This window comes from Gossypium raimondii, chromosome 13 (assembly GCF_025698545.1).
Source record: "Gossypium raimondii isolate GPD5lz chromosome 13, ASM2569854v1, whole genome shotgun sequence".
Classification (NCBI taxonomy): domain Eukaryota; kingdom Viridiplantae; phylum Streptophyta; class Magnoliopsida; order Malvales; family Malvaceae; genus Gossypium; species Gossypium raimondii.
Window position 1 is genome coordinate 14,681,602 of NC_068577.1, and position 18,291 is coordinate 14,699,892.

Genomic DNA, 18,291 nt, shown 5'->3' on the forward strand with positions numbered 1-18,291 from the left:
TATTTCTATTCCGCTTTTTCAAAACTAATCCAATTGCACCTTCACTGGCTTTATACCTTCAGATATTTGGACTAATGGTCCAAAACTCCACGAATTTAATTGTACTTAAGTTGTGTCTTTTTATTTTGATCAATTTATTCTATATCTATATTTCTCAATAGATTTAATCAAGATCCTCCTTTTATTTCATTATTTCAATAATAATATTGCATGCAAAATCCTTGTCGACCACTTTTATTATTCGGTTCCACATTTTCTCGAATTGGCATAACTTATCGAGATCTCTTATTTTTCATTATTTTAAAATTTAGTTTCAGGTAGCTGAATCTCTTCTGAAGTTTTATTTATTAGTTATGTCTTGGGTCTCTTCTGGAGCACCCGCCTCCACTATATGACCATCTAGAATAATTTTCATCTTTGGAACCGATCAATTTATTATTTATTCTAACTGATTGTCCTACTGGGACTTTGATTCAAATTAAAATATTAGATGGTATATAACACTTGGTTATTCTCATTAAGTTTGTAAATACATCTAATAGTTAACTTGTAATGAGTTGTCCTTATTGAACTTCTGGTTCAAATTACTCTCCCCCTAACTCATTACAAGTTATTATTTCTCTCCCCCTAATGTCGGGTAAACTATCGAATCAAAATTGTAATCAGAAATCATGTCATAATTGAATCTCAAATACATTCAAAACATCTAATAATATAAAGAAACTTGTAATTAATATATATTCCCAACTTTCTTTGAGGATTCACTCATCTTTGTGCGTTGTGGTAGAGCAATTGGAACATATACGCACATACAAAAATTCAAAGATGAGAAATATTTAGGTCTTGATCAAAAACCAATTGTAATGGGGAGTATTTGTAACTTATTGGCTTGATGCATACAACACGTAAATCAACATAATCTCATATTAAAATAGGAAGTTTAGTTCTCATAAATAATTGTTTAGACATTAATCAGAGGTGTTTAATTAATAATTTCTCTAAATTATTATGCACAAACTTTTACAAAAGTTTTTCAAACTCAACCAATAAAATACTGAGATATAAACTTATCAGTATTAGCAAGATAATTGTCTTAATTGCATGAACTGAAATTAATTATTTAAACAAGCAATCTTGCAAACGATAGGCTGCAAATTGATAACACATATGTGATTATTTTGTAGATGCATCTACCAAAATCATATAATATCAAAACCATCCACATGATGGATGAATGGGCCCATATTCGTTTCAAAAATGCAAGACATTAAATCTCAACTTTAGCTAGTGAGTTTCTAATAATCAATTTTGATTGAGAACAAGCAACATATGAGAATTCTTTTAAATTAAATAATCTTCTGGTTCTTTAATGAATGTCTATATGAATTCTTAATTAATTTTTGCATCATATATGATCCAGGATGGTCTAACTGGTCATGCCAAGTAATAAATGCATTTGTATTAGTAAACTTACGGTTTACTTTAACATGTGTTCAATTATACTAAATTGTAACAAATTAATAATTTTACTTTGTATCCACATATATGTGCTATTATGACATTTACTATTGGAAATGTCTAAATCAATGTGAATATTATAATGTCACTAAGTCAACAAAATAAATATAATTTCCAAATAATTATATGCAATATTCGCCAGGAATATGCCAAAATCTTCAAATATGTAAAAAAAATTGCAACTTTAGGTGCATCCAACCATAATGAGCTTTAGATAGAATTATCATATTTTATTGCTCATAAATAGATCTTTCACGTTAAATATTTTGCTCCCAACCCCTTAATGGGGATGATGACAAAAAAGATCACAAAAATTATAAAATAAATATAAATTAATAACTCAATCCTCTATTTTTCATCCTTTCGAATAGATATTTATAGCAATAGTGATTCATATGAAATATAATATTTTCCTCATTCACAATCTCAATATAAAATCCATTATAAATATATTTTAAAACCAATAGATTAACCATCACAAGATATTAATATATTAGCTCTTCTAGAGCTTTCGACTAATTTTGTGCTATTAAATATTGGAATAATATTTGTTTATTTTAGTACCAAATAAGATAAATACTTTCTATGTATAATGATAGAATTTATTACTACATTCTCATATCCTTCCTCAAAGAATATTAATGAAACAAAATATTTAGGCATATGCCACATATGTGGTCAATAATATTTCATATCACATTGATAACATAAGTTATCTTTACCCTTTGAAGAGTTATTTTAAGAACTCTCATTGTTCTCTTATTTATTACTATGTTCCCACTTTTAGTGATCCATGATTATATATTTTATTTTCTTTATATTTGCATTCACTTCAGGGAATGCAATAAATCTAGTAGGATAGACTTCTAAACGCCTCCATTGATTCTCCATTTCATAATCACCATTGTAAAACATGCGTGGATTTCAAATCAAAATCTATCTAATCATGTTGTCATGATTAGTCTCCAATCACATCCGCAATTACAACAACAAACATGATCTCTATATTTTCATTTTTCATAATTGTTATGTACTGCTACATTCACTTCAGGAAATGAAGCAAAACTAGTGGGAAAAATTTCATAGTTTTTAATTAGTAATTTATTATTTTGTTTAGCTTCTAGAAGGTATGGGATTGTTCGAATATACTGTTAAAGTCATTTTCACAATATTGCTACTGCAGGAGCACATTAAATATTTCAATCACATAGTGTGATGTGTTCTTTCGGGGAATATATATAATACAAATACATGAGTATCTCATGTTATTTATATATATGGTTTTAATATAAAACACATAAATGTTTTAATCAACATATATCTTCTTAATCTAAAAATAATGTTATATAAGCTCTTAAAGAGCTTTTTATAGCTAGATACAATATTAGCTCTTTAGGAGCATATAATCATTTTATTGTATAACCTTAATAAATGTTTAATTTATTTTAAATAAAAATTTATTTATTCATATAAAAATAAAATAAATAGATATAAATAAAATATATATTAAACGTAACAAATAATAAATTCATGTCACTAATAAATCTTTGTGGTTAGATAATATATATGTTTTATATATCATACCACAATAAAATACAAAATATTATAATGTCAAATTAAAATAACTTCATACCTATAAAAGTTTAAACATAAACATTTTCTAACATCCACCTCTTATGACATAATTTCATTTCAAATTTTACAATGATAGATGAAGTTATCACAAATAGGGTGAATATCCCAAAGCTCATGACAAGTAAATATTTTTACTCACGTTCATAATAATTATATATTTTAATCAAAATCAAAATCAAACCAATCAATTCTATTAAAATGAAAAAATATTTATCTTCCACATAAAAATCCCAATAACTAAATGCGTGAAGGATTTTATAAATTCATAGAGATACGGATAGTGAATTATATAAATTAAACTTTTAATAGAAATCAAATCAAATTTCAAAAGAAGTTGATTAGATTGACTTATGTTACCATGGATGAGAAGTAGTGATTATAAACATCCTTTGTAATGAAGAAAAGAGATCATCCCTAAGCAAATATCAAAAGCAAACATTGAGAGAGAATCTTACTTCTCGATTTCATATAGATAACGGAATCAAATCTTTTATCATCCTTAAGAATAAAAAAAGTAAAATAAGTTAATCAAAACAATGACAACATATAATGAAAGAAGAATAAAAATAATAATCAGATATGAAACACTAAATAAAATAAACTTCCTGTAAAAACTTTGCATCTTGACGTCAAAGACATTGAAAATCATGAAAGATAAATTTGATCGTTGATAAAAGGAACTATCACTTTGGACAAGATCGTGCTGATAACATGTTATAAAATAAAGAGATGGGGAGAATAAAGAACAAAGAAAATATGAAAGCAATATAGGATGTAATTTATTGATAAAAAAAGGGTGATTACAATGCTTCATCAAAGTCTCTATTTATAGGCATAAGAAGTATAAAAGAAGTAGAGATCTAATTCTAATAACTATTAGAATTTAAAGTACATTAAAACTTTATATTGATCATAATAGATATCTACTTAATAAGATATTCATAACATATATAATAAATTAGTAAAATTAATTGTTGAAGTTTCTATTCTTAGATTAAGTTTTCAATAAAAATTATGATAAATTAAAGTAAAAGTAAACTGATAATAGAAAAGCAATTCAACCTCCTATTTGATTTTTTAAAAATTTATGTGGTTTTTTTTTCTTAAAAATGCAATTAAATTTTCTTTGTCCCTAGGACCATTACAGTCATTTAAAAAGATTAAAAGATAATTGTCGAAACCACCTTTTTTTTTAAATAAAAATTTGGTTGTTGACTTAAAAAACGAAAATAGGAGTCGCCACTGATCTCTTAAAGAGGTGTGATCAGATCACCTTAAAAACGATTTTTTTTTGTCTACGAATTTTGAGAAAATAGGTTCGGGAATCGGTTACGCACAAGGAAGGGTTAGCACCCTCGTAACGCCCAAAATTGGTACCGAATTTATTGTTTAATGTCTTAGTGTCGAGAATTTGAATACGATCCTTCCTTTTTTATTAATGTTAATTTTATAAAAGATGCTTGGATAAATCGAGGCGAATGCCAAAGACCTTCTCGTCTAAGAGTAATAAAATGTTATGCCCAATACATTAGGACACGACGTTTTTAGTCCTCCAGAATAAGCTTGTCTTTCGATTTTCAAAACTCTTGCGGTGAAGTTAAAAAGGGATATTCAATTGCTTTAAGTCAGATGAAAAATTGAAACCCAATACGTTAGGACACAATTTCTCAAAATTCCTAGCATTGAATATAGCCCTTATCATTTTTTTTTAAATCTTCATTTCGAGAAAACAACATGTCACGTCCAATACATTAGGACACAACGTATCGAGTTCCCGAGAATGAGTTTTTATTTATGTGTTTTGATTAAAGAAAATCTTCGATTATTTAGATCCAACGAGGAAAATTGGAACCCAATACGTTAGGGCTCAATTCTTTCGAAGATTCCAAACACCGAACTTTGCATTGTCTTGAAAGTTTTTGAATAAATTGGTTTTTATATTTAAATGATATTAAACGTAACTCTTTTGAACGAAAAAAAAATTGAATAATGATGTACAATGCGAGATGGGGATTCATAAACTAAAACGCATACTAATGAATGTCAAACAAATAATAAATATAGATAAACAATACAATATAACAATGTTAAGAATCTCATATTATACGTTGGTAGATATTAATACCAAAAGCTAAAGAATTAAAAAGAATATCGAGTAAATTAATGTAAATAATCTTGGAAATAAGCTAAAAATGAATAGCATGCAAGGGCGAAAATCGAAAATTATTAATAAATCATATGCATGAAATTTATCACACACAATATATGTATACATACGGATTTGAAATAGATTTAAAGGAAGATAAAAAGAAAATACTATGTGGAATCATAATATTAAAATGGACTTTAAAGTAAATAAAAAATATATGTATAATATACCAAATAATATACATGCGTTAATCTAAATAATTAACATGTATATGAAATGGACAGTTTAATAATAATACAAATAATACTAGAGTTAACAAATCGTAATAATAATATTATTAAATTAATAAAAAAACGAAAGAAAATAAATTAAATTAAGAACAGAATTAGAAGAGTCAAATGTAAATAAAATAGAGTAAAGGGGTCGAATGCGATGCCCGGATAACTTGGGGGACCAAGTGGGAAATAATTCCCATCCCTCCAAAACGCAACATATAACCTGGGCCAGGATGAAACAAAAGCAAAATATGGGGGGTAAATTGAAAGGAATGAAGGAAACTGATTCAAATATAGCAGAAAAGAGATGGACCGATCACGCAAATATCCCTCCCCATGCCAGAACACGCGGATCTCGCCGCATCCGGGTCGGGTCATCGGGTTGGTGAATTGCATTGCCAATACGACGCCGTTTTGAAGCTATTGAATCAGGCTTCAAACGGTGCCGTTCTATGATCCCTTTAAAGCCGAAATCTAAACCTCTATTTAGCAGTTCCTAAATCAGGTTGGCCAAAACCCTAGCTGTAACAGCCCAATTTTGACCCTAATCGGAACAGTGGTTTCGGGACCACAAATCCGAATTAGAAAAAATATTTTAATATTATTTTGTGTGTTTATGATGTGTGAATTTAATTGTGTGAAATTTTCGTGTTTTAATTTTGTTGTTTGAGAGATTGACTAAAGAAAATGGCTTAATCGCGTAAAATGAAAATTTAGGGGTTAAATCTAAAGGAACCAAATTGTTGTTGTTGTCGAAACCATCTTTTGAAAAACAAAATTTTTAGGTTGTCGACTTCAAAAAATGAAAAATTGGGAGTCGCCACCAATCTTTTATTAAGGTGTGATTGGGTCACCTAAAAAATGACTTTGGTCTACAAATTTTAGAAAAACGGGTTCGGGAGTCGGTTACGTATGAGGAAGGATTAGTACCCTCATTACGCCCAAAAATTGGTACCTAGTTAAATAATTAATGTCTTAATGTCGAAAATTTGAAAAATGTAATCTTTAGCAAAAAACTAAAAACGTTACGTATTAAGACCCTTATCATTTCAGAGAAATAAAATACCACACCCAATACGTTAGGGCACGACATTCTAATTTTCCCCAAAAATGAATTAGGGCAAAATACTAGTGCAATAAAAAATGTAAAAGAATATCCATTTATTCAAGATTTAAGAAATCGCATTGTCGTTAGGAACAATTCCTCTAAAATCCCAAACTCGAATATTTCCTTTATTATTTAAAAAATATTCATTTCGAGAAATCAATGCGTCACATCCAATACGTTAGGACACAACGTGTTGAATTCCCAATAATGAGTTCTTATTTTTTTTGATTAAAGAGAAATGCTTGATTGTTAGATTTAACGAAGAAAATCGGAACCCAATACGTTAGGGCTCGACTTCCTTGAAAATCCTAAATACGAGCATTGTCTCATTTTGAAAATTTTCCATTTCTAAATTCAAGTAAAATATGATGTAATGTTATATTGTATGTATGTAAATATGCATGTGAAAATTGTGGAAATAAGATAAAAAATATAAAAGTATATATATGTGAATATATATTAGTAAATCATGAAAATATGTATATGTATATATTTAAATACTTATATATGTACAATATGTGTATAAAATAATGAAATATATAAAATAATAAAGAAAATATTTATAATAATTTAAAAAAATAAAAAAGTGTACGTATATATATTATAGAAAATGCATGTATATTTTGGGAAATAAATGTGTTACAAAACATATATGTATATAAAATATAAATGTATAAAGTATATAAAAATTAGGAAAGTAAAATAAAAATATAAAAAGTATGTAGGTATAAAGTATATACGTATTTAAAAGAGCTTAGAAAATATATTTATTAAAATATGCATATATGTTATACCGTGTAAAAAACAATAGGTGAATACTATATAAAAAATGCGTGTATAAATGTAGAAAAAATAACTAAATAATAAAATCGCTAAAAAATGGACTAGATTGAATTAAAAACAAAAACAATGGGGCAGATTAGAAGCAAACTAAAAGACAGGACCAACTTGAATGAGAAAACAACAATGGAGGACCAAAAGGGAGATTAATTCCACCCTCCAAAACGCTGCGCAGCGACAGACCAAATTGAAACAAAAAAAATATATGGGGCTAAATTTAAAGGAAATGGAAGATTGATTTAAATACACTGCAAAAAACAAGGGACCAATTGCGCAATTTATCCATGCACTATAAAACACGCTGATCTAGTGCCTTTCGGGTCGGGTCGCCGGGTTTTGATCAATACGACGTCGTTTTGAGGCCACTGAAGCAGTCCTCAAACGGCGTCGTTTCATGACCATTATAAAATCAATTTTTCTAAAAAAAAATCATTTTTCCCTTGTTTTAAAACAGCAGAGGAGCCCTCTGCTAGGGTTTTGCTCTCCACACTGCCGCCGCCGTTTCACCACTCCTCCGTCGCGGCTCTACCACGATCGGTGACCGGAGGCATGTCAAGTTGGTTTTTTTAAACCCCTTTCAGCAGATTTGAGGACAAAGGTAAGCCTCTCTCTCTTTTCTTTTACTTTTTCGCATATACAGAAATTAAATCGGAGAAAGAAAAAAAAACTTAAAAAAACTCTAATAATCACCTTAAAAGAAACTGATATTCGATCTGTTTTGTATCAATCTCTTATTTTTTATTTATTTTCTTCCCCCTCTTTACAGATTGAAAATCGGCCTTTTATAGCCAAGAAATAAAAATAAAATGAACTGTCTATTCCGTGATTTGCTGCGTTTACTGCCATCTAATTTTTCGCAGGTATAGAGGCCACAGAAGAGTCTTGCGCATGCGTGGAGTATAATCGTGTGAAGGGACTCTGACTGACTCTGGCTAGAGGTTGCATGCTGCTAGGGTTTCGGCAGTTTGGTGTTGGGTTAGGGTTAGGGTTAGTTGGCTTAGGTTTGGTATTACTGGGCTGAGGAAGTTTGGGCCATTTTGGGTTTTAGGTTTAGTTGGGTTATTAACAGTTTGTGAATGGACTGGACACTTATTTGGTTTTATTTATTTTTTGATGGGCCCGGGCTAAAATTGGGTATTACAGTTGTCTTTATTAAATGGAGGATTTATGATGTAATAAGGCCAAAATATAGTTAGTGGGGGGCAAAGTACAAGTATAGCCTTATATATAAATGTATATATATTTATATAAAGGTTAATAAAGTAAGCTAATTATTAATGTTAGTGTATGTTTAATATATTAAAATTAAAGCATTATTTCTCCATCTTTTGGGCCGAAACTAAGAACAAAGAAGATTGTTTAAAAGCTTTAATATATTCGGCACTTGCAAGCTTGATTGAGATCAAGAATTAAAGAAATCGAATTTGGATCGGGAAAAGACAAAAGTGGTCGAGTAGCCGATTTAGCAGTCGACGACATCCGAGGTAAGTCGATAAGCATTTAAATGTTGTTAAATTCAAGAATATATAAATGATAAGTGATAAATTAAATTATTTATTTGTTATATGTTTTGGCCGAAAATGATTATTAAGATAGGAATTTTCTTTCGAGTTCGATTCGATCGATAATCAACGCCTAAAAGCCTCGTACGAACCCTAGGAATAGATAGGATACTTATGTCATGACATAGGACTCCGATATGTGTTTTCGTGTAAGACCACGTCTGGGACATCGGCATCGACTTGTGTTTTCGTGTAAGACCCTGTCTGGGACAGTGGCATCAATATGTGATTACATGTAAGACCACGTCTGGGACGTTGGCATCTTACTAGCTTTTTAATTATCTGTGTACCTTTTTTAATTCCGAACGGTTCAACGAGCAATGTTAAGTGAAGACCGAATGTGAAATCGAAACAATAATAGTGTTCAGGTATGTATTTATATCATGCTATGAAATTAAGGTAAGTTGTATATTGAATTGATGATACAAAGTTATTTGATATATGAACAATATGTGAGCATGTTTGTGCTTATAAGTGATTGGTAGTTTGGCTTATTATTGTAGTTTTTAAATTATATTTTGATAAGTATACAATAATTGGAGTATTTGTGCATTAAGCTATTAAAGTTAAATGTTTATTTAAATTTGATTTGGTTGGTTTAATATTAATGTTAAAATGAATAATGTTTGCTTATGACTTACTAAGCTTAAATAGCTTACTGTATGTATGTTGTTCTTCATTTTATAGATTTTGGAAGTTGGTTACGAGCTCGGGGATCGTCAGAGAAGATTATCACACTATCGACTCCTCTCGGTATTTTGTAAATTTTGAATTCGATCTTATGGCATGTATAGCGTAGCTGAAATGCTTGAATTTAGATTATGTAATATTAAGCCATGCGAAAATGGCTTAATTTTCTTGTTTGTGTTCGGTTTTGGGCTGAATTATGGTTTAAGCATACTTTAATCATGGATTAGTATTTTATGGTTAGTATTTATATGGTAATGTATATATATGTGCATGGTGATTTCATTCAAGTGTTTGATAATTATGTGGTTGAAGTAATTAAGTTGTTATATTCATTAAGATAAGTAATGTTAAGTTAAGTGTCTAGGTTATGTATTATATATGAAATATATATGATTTGGTTGGATTTAGTAGTTAAGTGAATATAGGGATGATTTATAAATTGAAGTATGCTTGTAAATGTTGGTGATTAATTACGTTTGGCTTATTGATAGAGTAAATGAATGTATATGCTGTCAAATTTTGATGTACAAAAGCAGTCCAATTATATATGTATATGCTGTCAAATTTTGATGTACAAATGCAGTCCAATTATATATGTATATGCTGTCAAATTTTGATGTACAAATGCAGTCCAATTATATATGTATATGCTGTCAAATTTTAATGTATAAATGCAGTCCAAATTTTGTATATATGCTGTCCAAATTTTGGTGTGAAAATGCTATCTAGTTTGGTATATAAATCTGTTCAAATTGATGTATAATAATTGTCCAAATAGGGTAGACCACCTATGTTGTAATATGTAGTATAGTTAGTAACTTGAAATGAAATATGTGTACAAATAAATGTTTGGATATATGTTTGGATTTTGATATATAATCATATATGTTTGGAAATGTTTTAAGAATTTGAATGATAACAAATTTTGATTAGGTAAATGATAATGATATGGTTGAAACTTTGAGACATGGTTAGTATATGTAATTTGATTTATGATGCATGTTTAATTTTAATTGGTTATGTGTTTATATATATATATATATATGTATATATATATATTGAATGAAATTTCGTGGTTGAGTTAGTATAATTTATAAAAAAAAAATTTGAGTTGGTTTTGATCTGTAATGCCTCGTAACTCTAATCCGGCGACGGACTCGAGTTGGGGGTGTTACACTAGCCGTTCACCCCTTAAAAATCTGGCCATCCGAATGCCGATTAATCTCTGCCCAGACTCCGACGGCTACGGAGAGAGCGAAGATCCAATGGCGCTGTTTAAAGGTAACTTCTCCCTTTTTATTCTATATCTATTCTTATATATGTTTGATAAAAAAGGAAAAAGCAAAGAAATATGAATCGGAAAAAGAACCGAATGACAGAAAGAAAAAAAAGAAATGAAAACTTTGAAGAATCACCTTCAAAAACTCAGTCTTTTTTTATTCTTTTTTGTGTACATTGATATTGCATGCGTCCGTAAAAAGATTACAAAGGTCTCGCCTTTTGTTTTATAGGCCGAGAAAAAAAATGAATATGAAAAATACAATTTTTTTCTTTTCTGTTGCATTGTTTGCTCTATTTGCGAATACGGTAAATGCGGTGGCGTGTACGGTGGAGGCGTGGTGTGTGGCGGTGGCGTCGCGTGCGAAGAGCAGCATGTTCGTTTGTCCTCACTGCAGTGCGGAAGAGTCCGGTGGCGATCTGGGGACCAACGTGGCGTGATGGTGGTGGCGTCTTGACTAGGCTGGCTGTGCAGTGAGGAGCAGCACACAAGTTTGTTAGGGTTTCCTGTTTCTGCACATTAGTTAGGTTAATTGGGTTTAGCGTTTAGGCCAATTGGGTTTAGTATTTGGGCTTGGGGTTAGGTTAAATTTGGGTAGTTTAGGTTAAAACAGTTTGGGCCACGTTGGGCCCAAGTATTTGGACTGTGGACATTTAATTATTGTCTATTATTTTTTTGTTTTGTTTTTTTTTGCTTATTCTGAATGGGCCCCGGGCAAATTGGGCTATTACAATAATCATTTACAAATTAAACTCTATGAAATTAGACCTTTATTAATCCACTCTGCTCCCACCACACAGTAACTTTGTCTTGAAGTTCTTGCTTATTCCTGGAAATTTCCACACTTGCAGAACAAACATAAATTTCAATAGGAATGAAGAAGTGTTTTACTTATTCATCTTAAAACAGCAAAATTCAACAGATAATCAATTAACTAACCAGTCCTTATACAAAATTCCCTTCTTCAGCTCTTCTTCAAGCTCTGGAACAGTGTCTTCAGCATATTCTCACAACCCTCACCAGCCTTTGACCTTTGCTTTGCCACTTCACTGATCCTTGCACATTCCATTTTCATCCTTTGGTTCCCCACCAGCTCCTTGATTTTTCCCCAATCTCCACACCTTTCACCAAATGGTTCGATCCCCATCCCTAGCTTTTCATACAAAGCCCCTATCCACCTGCCTCTATCACCTCAGCATTGATCATTTGGTCCCCTTGTTGTGGCCATCCGAGGACTGGTATCCCATGCCAAGCTGCCTCCACCACCGAGTTCCATCCACAATGGCTTATGAACCCACCAACAGCTTTTTGACTCAGTATCTGCCATTGGTCCACCCATTCTTTTACAACCAATCCATTATTCTCAATATTTTTCATCAACTGGTGTCCAAGGATCTCATCTAAACCTTCTTCTTCTTCTTTGTCAACCACTTTACTCTTCACCACCCACAAAAATTTACATCTACTCAGTACTAAGCCATAGCCTAGCTCTCTTATTTGCTCTTTTGACATTGATGTCCTACTCCCAAAGCTGACATAAACCACTGAACTTTCCTCTTGATTCTCCAGCCACTTCAATGGTGCCAATAAAGATATCCTTTCCAATTCCAAGGGCAGGAAAGGGCCGAGAGGGAAAACTAGAGGCAACCCTTTTGTTAAATTTCCACTAGCAAGCATCTCCAATGGTTCTTTTTCAAGTTCTTCAAAAGAATTGATCAAAACTCCATTAAAATGCTTGAGGCTTCCACTGTCGTCTGAGAAATTCTTTGTGAAGGAGCTGTTTGAGTCCAAAAGCATTGGAGGAAGTGACTCCTTAGGAATCGATGAAGGAATGGAAGGGAAACAGGAGAAAAGGGACAACATTCTAGCTGATGAAGTGAAGAGGATGTAGTTAGGGAGACATAGCTTTGCAGTGACTGAAATCACAGATGACATCAATGTCACATCAGTGATTATGAACGAGAGTGGTAGAGATGATGAAGAAATGAGAGGGGAAAGCAGGTGAGCTGATTGGCGAATGGTTTCCCATTGGAGTTGAAAAGGGTCAGTGATGTTAGCAGCCACGGGATCTAGAGGGATGGTGTGAACTTCTTTTGAGTGATTTGTGAGAAAGCGGAGAGGAAAGTGGAGATGAGCTGAGATTCAGCTGAAGAAACAATAGGGTGAGTGGTGATTAAAGTGAGTGACCATTGGTGGTGGATGAGTGAGGCAGCAAGTCTAAGGTAAGGTAGTAGATGACCCATGCCTGAGCTTGGGAGCAAAGCAACATGAAGATTACCATCAGAGCTTAACATTGTTAGCTAAAGACTTGAAACCAACCCAAATGAGTAGACAAAATGGGTGAAGGAAGATCTAGGCTTTCATAAGCTGAGGAGTTTGGTAGTTGGGGATGTAAACCTAATCCCACCAGGATTAGGGGCCAGTTCTTCATTGCTTAAAAAAAGCACTTCTGACTCCAAAAGCACTTTTAAAGGAAAAGCTGTGAAGAACAAGCTGCTTTTAGCTGAAATTTTTAGTTTTTCAGAAGTGCTTTTCAAAAGCACTTCTGAAAAGGAGCAGAAAAGGAGAAGCTAAAAATTTTAGCTTTTCTCCTCCCAAAAGCACTTTTGGTGCTTAATTACTTTTTCACCCCTCCAATAACATAGTATTTTATTTTTTTCTTGGTGCTTAATTAAAATTGTGTTAAAATCATTAATTAAAATAAAAAATATTTTTAAAATACTAATTACAAATATTTAATGGTTATATTTAAATATTTAAAATATAGTTTATATATTCTAATTAAATTTTATAAATAATTAATATTTATTGCTTAAAATATTTAAAATTTATATTTCATATATTAAAATATTAACAACAAGTTATAATAATTTTATATTCTTACTAAAATATAATAATATTAACTAATTTAAATATTATTTAAATGCATATTTGTTACTTGATAATAACATGTCTAAAATGGACATTTTATTTCTCAAAAGCACTTTTTGACAGCAATGCTAAACACTCAAATTTTAAACTAAATTTTTTAAAAGTACTTCTCAAAAGTATTTTTCCACAGTACTTTTCAAAAGCAATGAAGCACTTTTCAAAAGCAATAAAGAACTGACCCTAGGAATGAAATATAGGTAAAGATTTAATTCCGTACTTGTGAAGCACCTTTTTATGTCTGAGACAACGGTCAGTATTTTGGCTTGAATTGGTTCTGCTGGTCTCCACACTAGTCCCAATGCTCATTTTTCTTGTACCTATATGTAATTATTGATGAAATTAAGACAGGCAAGAATGGTAGGTCTGAGTGTTATCTCATGAGAGGCTCAGAGTGGTTGAAAGGGGAATAAAATAAAGAAGCAATAGCACTAAGTCCTGCTGACCGAGCTTGATGTTTTCTTAAAGTTCTCGAGTTTTAAGTGAAGTGATGAAGAAAATAATGTGAAAAGAGCTTTTCTCCTTGAGATTACTAATGTTTCTAGATTTGCTGGTCAGGTCAGCCTAGATCCACTTAAAATTTTAAGTTTGTTTTTTTAGTACCTTTGGCTGGTTTTGAATTTAAAATTTTGTCTAAATTTAGTTTAGATTAAAAATATTAAACTCGAATCTGACTTGACTTATTCGTATTAACTTTTTTAATTTATTTTTATACAGAAATAAATTTAAAAAATATAATACATTAAATCAATTAAAATATTAAAATAAATATTTTCTAACAAATTAAAAATATATTAAGAATAGTTTTATACTTGAATAACATTAGCATAGTTGCAACTTAGCAAGTAAATGTGTCTAAAATAGTAGCAAAAGTAATGATAAAACAAAGATTATATAATATCCAAACAATAACAACAAAATAGTAACAATATAATAACGAATTCGTAGTAAAACAACAACGAAATGACAACAAAACTGTAATGAATCAACAATAAAACATTGAGTCGAGCTGGGCCGAGCTTGGACAAAAAAATCCTACTCAAGGCTAGGTTCGTTTAGAAAACAAACCTTATTTTTGTTCAAGTCTATTTTCTAAACTTATATTTTTGTCTAAAATCTTTACTTTTTTGACATGACTTCGAGTTTGAAGGGTGACCCAGCCACGATGAAGTTTAAATATCCACTACCACCTCATAATATTGTCATCATTGAAGAACGGCTTAAACTGCACAAATTAAGAAGATAGTGACAGTTTAAAATCTGAAGAACTTGTTAAGAAACATAGACTAACCATTAAAACAAAAACAAGTACTTCCATTGCAAATCCAGAAAATAGGCGAAGATATATGTACCCCAAAGGGGTGACCTGAGAACACAAGCTATTTGGTTAAGGGATGACCTGTGTTCTTAGGTGGCACCCCTCTGGGGTAAACCATCTTGGCTAAGTGGGTGACTTCCTGCGTTTAAGAATTTCAGGATGGATTGGGTTTTGCAATGACTCCATTCTGCCCTTTTAAATACACAGAAACTGTTGCATGAGGACATAATGTGCTCATGCTGATGATTGATGTACAATGGATGTCGACATGCATAATAAAGCCAAAGAATTTGATTAGTCCATTGGGGGTTGTAAATACCACTGTTGCAAACTTTTCAATAGATTAAATGTGGTTATAAAACAACAACCAAATAAAAATTTGATATTTTCATAAGGTTTTGATAAAATATATTAATTGTGGACATGAATTTGGATAAAAGAAATTAGTTGTTCCAATAATCAAGACCTTACAATTTTGTAAAAAAAGTTATATTGTACAATTTTATATGATTTCTTCAAAAATATATATGATTTATTTATATAAAAATTAAAATATATCCATTCAAAAAAATTAAAATATATAATATTATAGTGTAAATATATTTGAGACTATAAAACTTTAAATTATTTAATTAATTCAATTCTTATAGTAATTGGTTATGAAAATATTAATATAATTAATATATAAATTGTAACTTTGTTCAAATATATATATATATATATATATATATTAATTGAACTAAAAAAGCTGACTAAGGGAGAAACCATCTATATGTATCAATAAAAAATAAAGAATGGAGATTTCTTCTTCGTTGTCTTCTTTGGATGACAAAGTTACTAAGAAAGTTCGTATGCGTTGTAAGGATGCGCGGGAGGACGACCATCTTATGGTAGTGGATGATGATGGCAACCGCAATGGATTCGAGAAACCTGTTACTTCAAGTGTGTCTTTTAAAGATATGTTGCTTGGGATCTCAAGGGGAATGGGGAATAGTATGCATGAACAGGATAAGGAATTAAGGATGATCTACAGCTTCTTAATGATGATGTGACTAAGGGAACAGAGGATGGTCTACCCTTTATTCGTTTCTCTAACAGAGTTCACCAGATACTATATCAGAGTATGTCTCGTACGGTCGTGGTCAAACTATTGGGAAGGAAAATAGGGTTCCAAACTCTCTCGAATAAGATCTATCATCTGCGGAAACCCTTCAAAATCATGGATCTGGGAGAATGATTATTTCATGGTAAAATTCCAGGAGGAATCAGACTATATTCAGGCTCTCACAGAAGGACCTTGGATCATTTTTGAACAGTATTTAAAGGTTCAACCCTGGTCGGAATCTTTCTCAACTAGCCAACCATACCCATCTAATGTAGTTGCTTGGATACGTCTTCCGGTCTCCCCGACTTTTTGTACCGGAAGAGTATTTTAATGAGTATTGGGAAGACAATTGGGCATGTCATTAAACTTGACGATGACACGGGTAATGCACATACGGGCCGATTTGTTCCTATGGCGATTTTTCTTGATCTTAATAAGCCATTGGTCTCTAAAATCAAGGTGGATGGCCGTATTCAACAAGTTGAGTATGAGTCTCTTCCCAACATTTGTTTTTCGTATGGGCGTTTTGGTCATTTAAGAGATTCTTGCTCGTTTTCACCCAGACATGATCAAGCGACGAAGCAAGGAAGTTATGATGACCCGATTCTGGTTGAGAATAGGGAAGAATCGGATATGTTTGGGCCTTGGATGGTGGTCAATTGCTAGAACAACAGAATGGGTCGAAAACCAGCATTTGGCCGGGAAGAAAGGACAGTAACAGATCATACGGGAGCGCGCTTTAACATCCTGCATGATTTTAGGGATGGGATCCAAATTAATATTGGGGATTCTAATCCCGCTGATTCAGCTAGTTTGAAAGGAAAAAGGGTTGCCTTTTGTAACAACCCCTTAAGCAACCTATAAGGAGAGAGATGTGCAGGCAATCGGCGTCCGTGATTCTGCGTTGTCTGCTAAAGATGATATTATGGGTTGTGGCCTAGAGAAGGATAAAATAGATGGGGCTTTAGGTCTAGCTGACCCAAACGCCAATGCCTCTTTCAAGAAGGACATTATTTCTTCCAAGGTAGTAGCTATGCCTTCTATTGGGCTCCGCATTCAAGGGCTTAGTGGACCGTTCAAGATGAGTAATAGGGGGTTGTCTTTGAGTAATTCTTGTATTAGCCCCACTGTGTATCGTTTTGAAGCTCCAAATCAGCAAGCGAAAGGCACCTCTGTTACTCCTTTGGAAAAATTAGATGTAACGATTTTAAATCCGGAATTCCACTCGGCTATAAAAAATCATTAAAAATCAAAACCCCAATATTCCTTTAGGTGGTATGTCTTCAGGGGCTTCGTCATCTTCGCTGAAATTTAAAGACCACAAACGACTAAGAAGAGGTTCTCGTAATTTTAGAGGTAAAGGTAGTAAATTTAATGTGAAGGCTTTAGGTCGTGAATCTGTTGCTGAAGCAATGACAAGAGTTGTTTATAGGATCAACTCCGATGGTCTGATTGCGGATACTAATAATTCTCAAGGGGAGCACCTGGGCTCTAGCGAAATGACTACTGTCGATGCTTGAGGTGGGTCTGTCGTTTTCATATGTTCTTTTTATCGTATGTTTGATGTTACCAGTATTTTTGTTTGGAACTGTCAATGGTGTGCATCTCCAAAGTTTTTTAGGGTAGTTAGAGATTACTTTGCTGAGTTTGATGTTGATGTTACGACTTTCCTTGAAACTCGAGTCAATGGTATGAAGGCAGATGGAACCATAGCTAAAATCGGGTTGGATTGCTCTCACAGAATTGAATCTAGAGGTTTTTCTGGGGGGTTTATGGATTTGTTGGAAAAATAGCATTCAGGTTCAGATTATCCTAAATGATCCACAGTTTATTCATTGTCGCTTGGGGAAGAACAGGGGCTCTATGAATGTATTAGTAACTTTT

General features: G+C 32.0%; 1 long non-coding RNA gene and 1 pseudogene across 1 annotated transcript; one reads left to right on the plus strand and one right to left on the minus strand.

Moving 5' to 3' along the window:
- Window positions 1-11,795: 11,795 nt before the first annotated feature.
- LOC105783346 (UDP-glycosyltransferase 708G1-like) lies at window positions 11,796-13,702 on the minus strand (annotated as a pseudogene).
- A 2,360-nt stretch (window positions 13,703-16,062) lies between these two features.
- Window positions 16,063-18,150, plus strand: LOC128035983 (uncharacterized). The gene is made up of 2 exons (XR_008192698.1): window positions 16,063-17,763; window positions 17,840-18,150. It is a non-coding gene; the product is annotated as an uncharacterized LOC128035983 (long non-coding RNA).
- Window positions 18,151-18,291: the final 141 nt, after the last annotated feature.